An 8,483-nucleotide genomic window follows, 5' to 3' on the forward strand; every position below is an offset into this window, starting at 1 on the left:
TATATGAAGCACTGAGACAGACTCTGGGAGAGATTAAAAATGAATAACAGGACATATAAATGGCCTCAAGACAAGTGCACAAATAATGTAAGTCGGAACGTTACAGGCCCTCTAAGAGAAAAGTAGAGAACATACTTTTTGCTCAAAAGAGAAAATCATGAAGGAGTCTATGAATATGACAATTTTTGTGTTAGGAAAGCGGAAACAAGAATATCCGACTCTGTGCGACCCCGTGGACTATACAGTCCATGGAATTCTCCAGGCCAGAATACTGGAATGAGTAGCCTTTCCCTTCTCTAACCAGATCTTCCCAACCCAGGAATCAAACCGGGGTCTCCTGTATTGCAGGCAGATTCTTTACCAACTGAGCTACTAGGGAAGCCCGATATAAGCAACAGGGTGGGCAAAATCACAGGGCTGGGACAGTGCTGGGCATATTCAGTTTAGGAGCAGTGAGAGCAAGGCAGGAGCCAGTCTGGAGGAGTCTTAATCCACACTAAGGAGTTTGAATAGTACTGCTTGGTAGGTAAGGAGGATCCACTGAAACGCCAGAGAAATGAAAAAATTAATATTACATTTTAGGTAGATTACTCTGACTGCAGTCCATAAGAGAAGCTGAAGCAGGTTAGAGGCAGAACGTCATTATAATAGTCTGGGGGAAAGATACCCAAGTCTTGACCAGGTAAGAAGCAGTGAGATGGAAAAAGACCTGAACACACAGTCAACAAGCTTTAACGCCTATCTACTTGTGAAAACAAGAGAGAAAAAGGAAGTAGAGGCAACATGACTAGGAGGTACTGAGTCCGTGAAACAAGCTGGGAAAGGAAGACAATCTGGAAGGGAAAGGTGAAGAAATAAGCTGTGAAACACTTGAGCGTAGAACTGAAAGCCCTAGATTTTGGTTCCGTTTGGCCTGTTTCACAAATGTGTCATTTAATCTCTCTGGGGCTCAGTTTCCTCAGCTGTCAAATGTGAGTGCATATGGGTCGGGGAATGAAGCCGTGACTGGCTGTCTCAGGGCCCTTTCTGCTGCTGTGGTTTGTTAGCTCGTGTTTGTGGTCCTGGTGGCCCATCTATGTAAATTTTAGCAGGCAGCTTGACATGGGGCTCTGGAAATGAGGAGTTGAGGAAAGATACAGCAAACATGCAGCAAAATTCCACCCCGAGCTGTTAAATCATGAAGCTGGTACAATATACAAATTTGGCATGCAGTTTTCACCAAGTATTAATTATTTTCCCTGTTTGTTTTCTTTCCTGTACTGTCTCATTCTTTCCACTTTCCTTTCCTTTATCCTCTCATTTTTCCTTACTTAGGCTTGTACAGTTTTTCAATTTTCCCTCTGATTTGCATTTCTTTCCCCCTTGCCACACTCCTCTGAATCACTTTTTTCCCCTTTCACATTCCCTTACTCACACTTAACACTCTTCACCCCAAGGAAGCAAAGATTAGTAACCTTGTCATATTGAATTTAGACTGAATGTAGACTGAAAGTAAGTTTGTAAATCTGATTTCTATTTTAGGCAGAAGCCAGAATAATAACTGTTCCCACAAGAGTAAATCAAATCACTGTTTCTATTAACTTCATCAGATTCACATTCAACAACTCTAGGTCAAGGCTAGTTGGGGACAGCAGTCTCCAATTCTTTCTAACCTCTAAGCAGTTTGGAAGAATTACACTTTTCCTCCTTTTTGAGTAGGGTTTCAGGAAAAGCAGCACTTCAAATGTACTGTTTTTATGAAAAGTCTACAAGGTAGGGCCCAGGCTAAACCCATATCTTTGGATCTGGGTCCATCTCTCTCCTTTCTTGACTTTCCATTTCTTACCTTTCTAAGCTTTATTCTCTTTAATTTTGCTGATTTTCTTTACAATGACCCCCAACAGCAGGCTTATCTATGATCCCCTGGCATTTTTCCAAGATGGAAAGAAATGAGACAAAAGACAGAGATTAAGAAAAGAAGAGAGAGGGAAATCATTTTTGAAACACTGGGCATGTCCTCCCCTCCCCCACCCATCTATCTTTTCCATTTTCTCCTTAATTATGGCAAATCAAACCCCTGGAATCGTAATAAGTAATGGGAGAATTCTAAAAGGGAAACTGAAATTTAATAATGGGCTCCATTGGAAAGAATAAAGACAAGTTTGATGAGGTTAGAAAATCATTTGAATTTAAGACTCAAGTTCTCTCTCTTTCTGTTACTTTCTTCTCTCTGGTTTTTGGCCTTTTTCTTTCTTTCTCATTTCCTCTTTCTAGGGATCTCACTTCCACTTTGCTGGACTATTTTCTGGCTCTCTACTCTCCTGTCAAATCCTCTCTAAATTCCTCAATCTCGTGCCTCATCTGTCCTCCCTTTCTCAGGGGAATGGATGTGAGGAAAGGAAAGTAAAACAGGAAAAGGCCAATGGAAAAAACATATAAGACAACTTAAAGGTAATTTTTGCACTTATAAGTCTCTATAGATGCAAATGACAGACACGACACGTTCACAAAAAGTTGTCAGTAAATGGAATCTTTTAACAGTGAATCATATTACTTCTACTATAGTAATAATAGGGGTGGAGTTGGAATGTTGAGGGTTTTGTTGTGGTTTCTGCTCTAGAATCCACCAGGGGTCAAAATGTAACATCAGTAGGGCGAGAGGGCGCTTCAGGTGAGGCACTGGAAGAGAATTGCTCGCTGCTGCTCCTAACAATGATTCCTTTCATTCTCATTGCTACTCTTCCTCTCTGCTCCCTTATCGTACTCTTTCCCAACCTGCTTTCTCAGATTAATCAACACAGCCAAAGCCTCTTACTTTCACACCAAAAATTAGACAAATACTTATAAAGTCCCTAGAGGGCTGCCATGTACAACTGCAGAGATTGTACACTGCCCAGAGCTGGGGGGCCCCATTCACAAGGTAGTCTCTGTGCAATGAATAACTTGCCCAGCTGTGTGTGGTGGCCAACAGCGTACTAAGTTTCTCTGAGACATGCTTTACAGTGAGCTATTTATGAATGAAACTTCTCTCATTTGCCTCTCCTAATATAACTAATGCTGTGTGTGTGTGAGAGAGAGACTGCATATGCACACACATACATTTAAGGCTAAATTCACACAAGTAAAAAGACAGTTGGTGAAGCAGAGGCGACTCCAGCAAGAAGCACATGCCCATCTTATTAGGGTTCTGCTGATGGAATAGAGGCGCCTCCCCTTTTTTTCCACCTTTCTGTCACTCCGCCAACTAAAGTCAGCTTAGCACTTGAGCACTCAGTTTATTAACAGGGCCCCACCCAGATGTACACCATCGGCCAGACGCACCAGAGAAAAACAAATGTGGCCGAAAAATATCAAATGTTCACACACGTTAATCCCCTGGCCTCCACATACACTCCTCATTCTGTGTTGTGTTTTGTCACTTTTTTCCCCCATTAAGCATGCTCTCAATAAAATGTTCTCTGGTGCTAGACTGTGAAGGATGGCACTCAGAGTGACATGCTGGTTCCTACGCCCACCTAGGGAGAGCTCCAAGCCTGGCTATTTCTCAATATAGCCTTTAGAAGGGGAAATTCCTTTTAAAAGTGAACCCAATATACTACAGCAATTTCATCCTTTGACTGATATATTCTCTAACAAGAAATTTCAAATACTGTGGTCTCATTAAGAGAGAGCTACAAATGCAAAGAAGGGCAAAAATAATGGTATATATAACATATTTAGACCTTGACTTTGGAAAAGTGGCTCCCAAATATTTAAATTGTGAATTACTAATATATGAGGAAAGGTAGATTTTTTTAACATGGTGAAAAAAGTTTGCTACTAATAAAGACTTCATATTGATATTATTACAACTGAAATCATGTGAAAGTTACTAGGCCCCTTATTTACAATAAGCATAAACTATGTGTGTGTAAATCTCACATACATTTGACTAATTTCAAGACTCAGTTTAGCACAAATCAAGAACTTGCAAATAATTCAATGACAATGTCTACAAACTCTAAAGAATAAAAGTCCATAATTTTAATCTTGACTTCTTGATTTACTAGGTAACTGCATGGTAGAAGTAATTTTTAAAAACAAAACTTTTAAGAAATTCCTTTAACACTATATCAACTTCTAGATTTAAAAAATTATAACTTACCTGTCCAAAGGATATTTACTATTTTATTAAGAAGAAATACTGTATTATAAATGTAATTTTACTTATTTCAATCACTTATTTTACTCATATCTAGTTGTTTTAAGTTTTACATATAACAGTAATAACTTTAAAAGATTCTGTATTTCAGACTTTCGAATTAACTGAACTAACTCCATCTTTTTTCTTGACCAGATAAATGTAAACTACTAAATTAAAAGCAAGCACAGCTCAAGAAATAACAATGGAAGGAAGGGGAGACAAAGCAGCATCTTTCATGTGGCAGAAATAAAGACTACTACTAATCATTAAGCATTTGATCCATGTCAGTCTTTCTTAAATCTTAATGATTGTTAATTGTGGATATTGATTTTAAAGTGAGTAGAGAACTGTATACTTCATAAACTCCATTTTTATCTGTAGGGCTTCTTTTCTGTGGGACTGTTGAATGAATATGTTGTTCTCTTTGGTTTTACTTTTATCATTTGGACATTAGCCCACCGCTGTGTGGTCTCTAACACGGGGTGCCCCAGGGTCCTCAAAGCCAGGACCATATTATTTCCATCTTGTGTTTCAGTGAGCACCTGGCCTAAGAGGCAGTACTTATGGAATCAACAACTGCCATTTTCAAACAAGTTTTTAAAATTCTCTAACTTTTAAAGATAAAGGAAATACAGACAGTCCCCATCCAAAGAATCGTTTGGATTTTTTTTTTTTTAATTACTTATTTGGCTGTATCGGGTCTTGGTTGCAGCGCATGGACCCTCTAGTTGTGTCCTGTGGGCTCAATAGCCACAAATAGGCTCTTATTTCCCCCACCAGGGATCAAACTCACATTCCCTGCATTGTAAGGCAGATTTTTAACCACTGGACCACCAGGGAAGTCCCTGTTTAGATTTTTAAAAGCCACCACTTACCTATTTTCAAAACTTTGCCAGTCATTCTACCATATGCTTTGCATAGATCCTCAGTCTTCACAGTAATCTGAGGGGTATGATTACTTTCCTGTTTTGCAGACAGATGGTGAAAGTGAAGCTTGGACAATTAAGTTACTTGTTCGAAATCATACAGCTAAAAACATATGTGTGTGTGTGTATATATATATATTTTTTAATTTTATACAAATAGTACTGGTATTTCCTACCAGTGACCTGAGTTGCAATAACAAATATGTCTCCCCTCTATCTTCCATTTCCTGTCCCACAGACAACGCTTTAGAACTGCATGGTCCAATATGGTAGCAAATGGGCATGTATGGCTCTACTGAGCACTTGAAATGTGGCTAGTGCAACTGAGAAACTGAATTTTAAATTCCTTTTCATTTTAATTAAAAAAAAATGAAGCAGTGTAGCATGATTCTTCATTAAACATAAATATTGTTATGTTTTTTCACTTCAACTCTTGGAAACTTAGCATCTGTACTGTGATCAAGTGTAAAATATGCAATTGATTTTTACACCTTAGTATGAAAAAGAATGTAAAATATCCCAGTAATTATTATATAGATTGTATATTTAAATTATAATATTTTAACTACATTGGGTTAAAATTTAGAAATTAATTTCATGTGTTTCTTTTTACTTTTTAATTGGCTACTAAACAGTGTTTCACAAAATTATATATGTGGCTCATTTTATATTTCTATTGGACAGTGCTATAGAGGAAAACCCTCTACCCAGCCCCCTTGGCTCACAGCCCAGGAGATTCTTCCCTTCTTTCCTTGCTGTTCCAAAGATGAAAGGGATTCCTTTCCCACTTCTACAATCAGAGATGAAATAGGGAGCAACCAAGAGAAGATTAATATTAGGGTCATTTTAAAGATATGAATATATGTACACTAAAAGTTTCTAATTTGGAGTTGACTGTCTCATTATAGAAAATGCTTTGTTGAGAGTGATTATCTGGAACAAACTGGTTCTTTAGGAAGAAAGTCACAACTAAGACTGAGTAATATTACCCGGTAACAGAGTCCTTTAAAAGGCAGTACCAGACCACACCAACCGCGGGTGACTATGTGCAACAACTAGATCTTTCATACATCATGGCCCCTGCACAACCACGCTGGAAAACAGGAAATGCCTTCCGAAGTTAAGACATTGTTATCAGATGACCAAATGATCCTACTCTAGGTATTTACTCAAGAAAAATAAAAACATGTTCACAAGACATATGTTCAAAACAAGACTTGTACACAAATATTCAAAGGAGTTTTGTTCATAATAACCAAAATCTGAAAACAAACCAAATACCTGCCAGAAGATAAATGGTTCAACGAACTGTGGTGTATTCATAGAGTGATACTGCTTCATAACAACAACAACAACAACAAAAATATGCAACAACAAAGTCAGGTATAAACAGAACATACGTATGAAGGACTTCCCTGGCAGTTCAGTGGTTAAGACTCTGAGCTTCCAACGAAGGGGGAGTGGGTTCAATCCCTGATCAGGGACCTAAGAAAGATCCCACATACTCCTGCAACACAGCCAAAAGGAAGAAAAAAAGAAGAATACATACTATATGATTCAGTTGAATTGAATATTCACAAGACAAAATCAATTTACAAAGACAAATTAGTAATTTTCATGGAGTGGAGGTGAGCTACAGGATATTGACAACAAGGTGGTAAAGGAAACTCTGAGGTGAAGGGAAGTTGTATATCTTAACTGGGGTGGTATTAATAATTACACTGGTGTATGCATTTATCTAACTTACTACTTTAAAGTGGATGCATTTTTATTGCATATAAATTATACGTCAACAAAATGATTTTTTAAGGCAGTACTATATTTTTATAGCAAAAAGAAACTCTAGGAAGTTCATCCTGAAGTTGCAAATTTTTATTAGGTTTACACACACACACCCCCAAACTTACTTGCTCTTAATAATGTACTGAATTTTTTCTTAAAAATAGATTTTTGGTCAGAAAATTCATAAATATTCCACAATTGACTTGTTTCAGCTTCTGCAATACTCATTCTTTACTATGTAACACATAAGACAGGTTTATAACATTTACCTAAGATTTTGGAATTTTGTACTAGTACTCCTTTATCTTATTTTCCACATCTATAAAAATAGTTCATCTGATAACACATCAATTCCTCAGTACAGCACTGTCCAGTAGAATTTCTATGATTATGAAAAGCTCAATATCAGTGCTATCCAATATGGCCAGCATAGCCTTAGACCAAAACTGTTAAGACAATGTCTATTATTATAAGAAAAAATATTTTCATGATCCATTACACTTTAATACAAAAAAGTTTTAAACTATACTTTGGAAATCTTTCAATAAAATGAAGGTGATGTTCTATGTGAAAGGATAAATAAGTGGTACATATAAATACCAAGTATTAATCTTGAGCATATCTGGTTGTCAAGTTAGGTGGAATGGTCTGTTAATGTCAATATTTAAGGAAAATTCAACTAAAGACCTAGAAGCTAATTACATGGCTGGTTTGAGTACCATGTTACCTCTCTAGGAAGCAGATGATCTCTATAATTTAGATATGAAGTCAGTCCTTAGATGTATAATATTCATTAGAAGGGCCTTTAGACATAAATAGACTGAGGCATCAGAAGTGTGCCCTTGTCCTCTGTCACTGTTATCACCACAGGACTCTGAGGGACAGAGATGGCTATTACCTTCCTGGCTACTGGGAATGCTACTGGTGCCACTGCATGGGACCAGGATAAAGTAGAGGAATCCCAGATATTCCGGCTGGAAAACTAGCACGAGTGCTACAGGAAGCAATTCCCACAGTCATAAATTTTACCTGGAAAATACATTTTCTGGTGCACTGGTGAAGTTCTGTAGGAGTAATTTTTAGATCAAATAAGATTTTGTGGGTTTTGGAACTGATTTATAACCTCACCATAACTATAACTTGTCTGTTATTTGAGAGATCCTTGTATCATAGCTCAATCGGTAAAGAATCCGCTTGCAATGCAGGAGACCTGGGTTTGATCTCTGGGTTGGAAAGATTCCCTGGGGAAGGGAAAAGCTAAACACTCCAGTATTCTGGCCTGGAGAATTCCATGGACTGTATAGTCCATGAAGTCACAAAGAGTCGGACATGACTGAGCAACTTTCACTTACTCACTCATTGTATCTTTAAATACGTCAAGCAGATCCAGAGTTTGCAGGGCAGGAATTCTCTGTGGCTCACTGAACACCTAAGTAAAGGCATCTTACTAGGGCAAAAGCAACACAACTTCTGAAAGGGAAGACTCGTGCCACAAGAATCTATGAAAGTTCACTAAGGCTAAGTGAAGACAATGGAGACTTTATGGAATTTTAGAGTATGAATTTATTTGAACTGTCCACACCTTTTGACAAACTGCCATATCCAAAGTGTTT

Source organism: Ovis aries, chromosome 7 (genome assembly GCF_016772045.2).
Source record: "Ovis aries strain OAR_USU_Benz2616 breed Rambouillet chromosome 7, ARS-UI_Ramb_v3.0, whole genome shotgun sequence".
Lineage (NCBI taxonomy): Eukaryota > Metazoa > Chordata > Mammalia > Artiodactyla > Bovidae > Ovis > Ovis aries.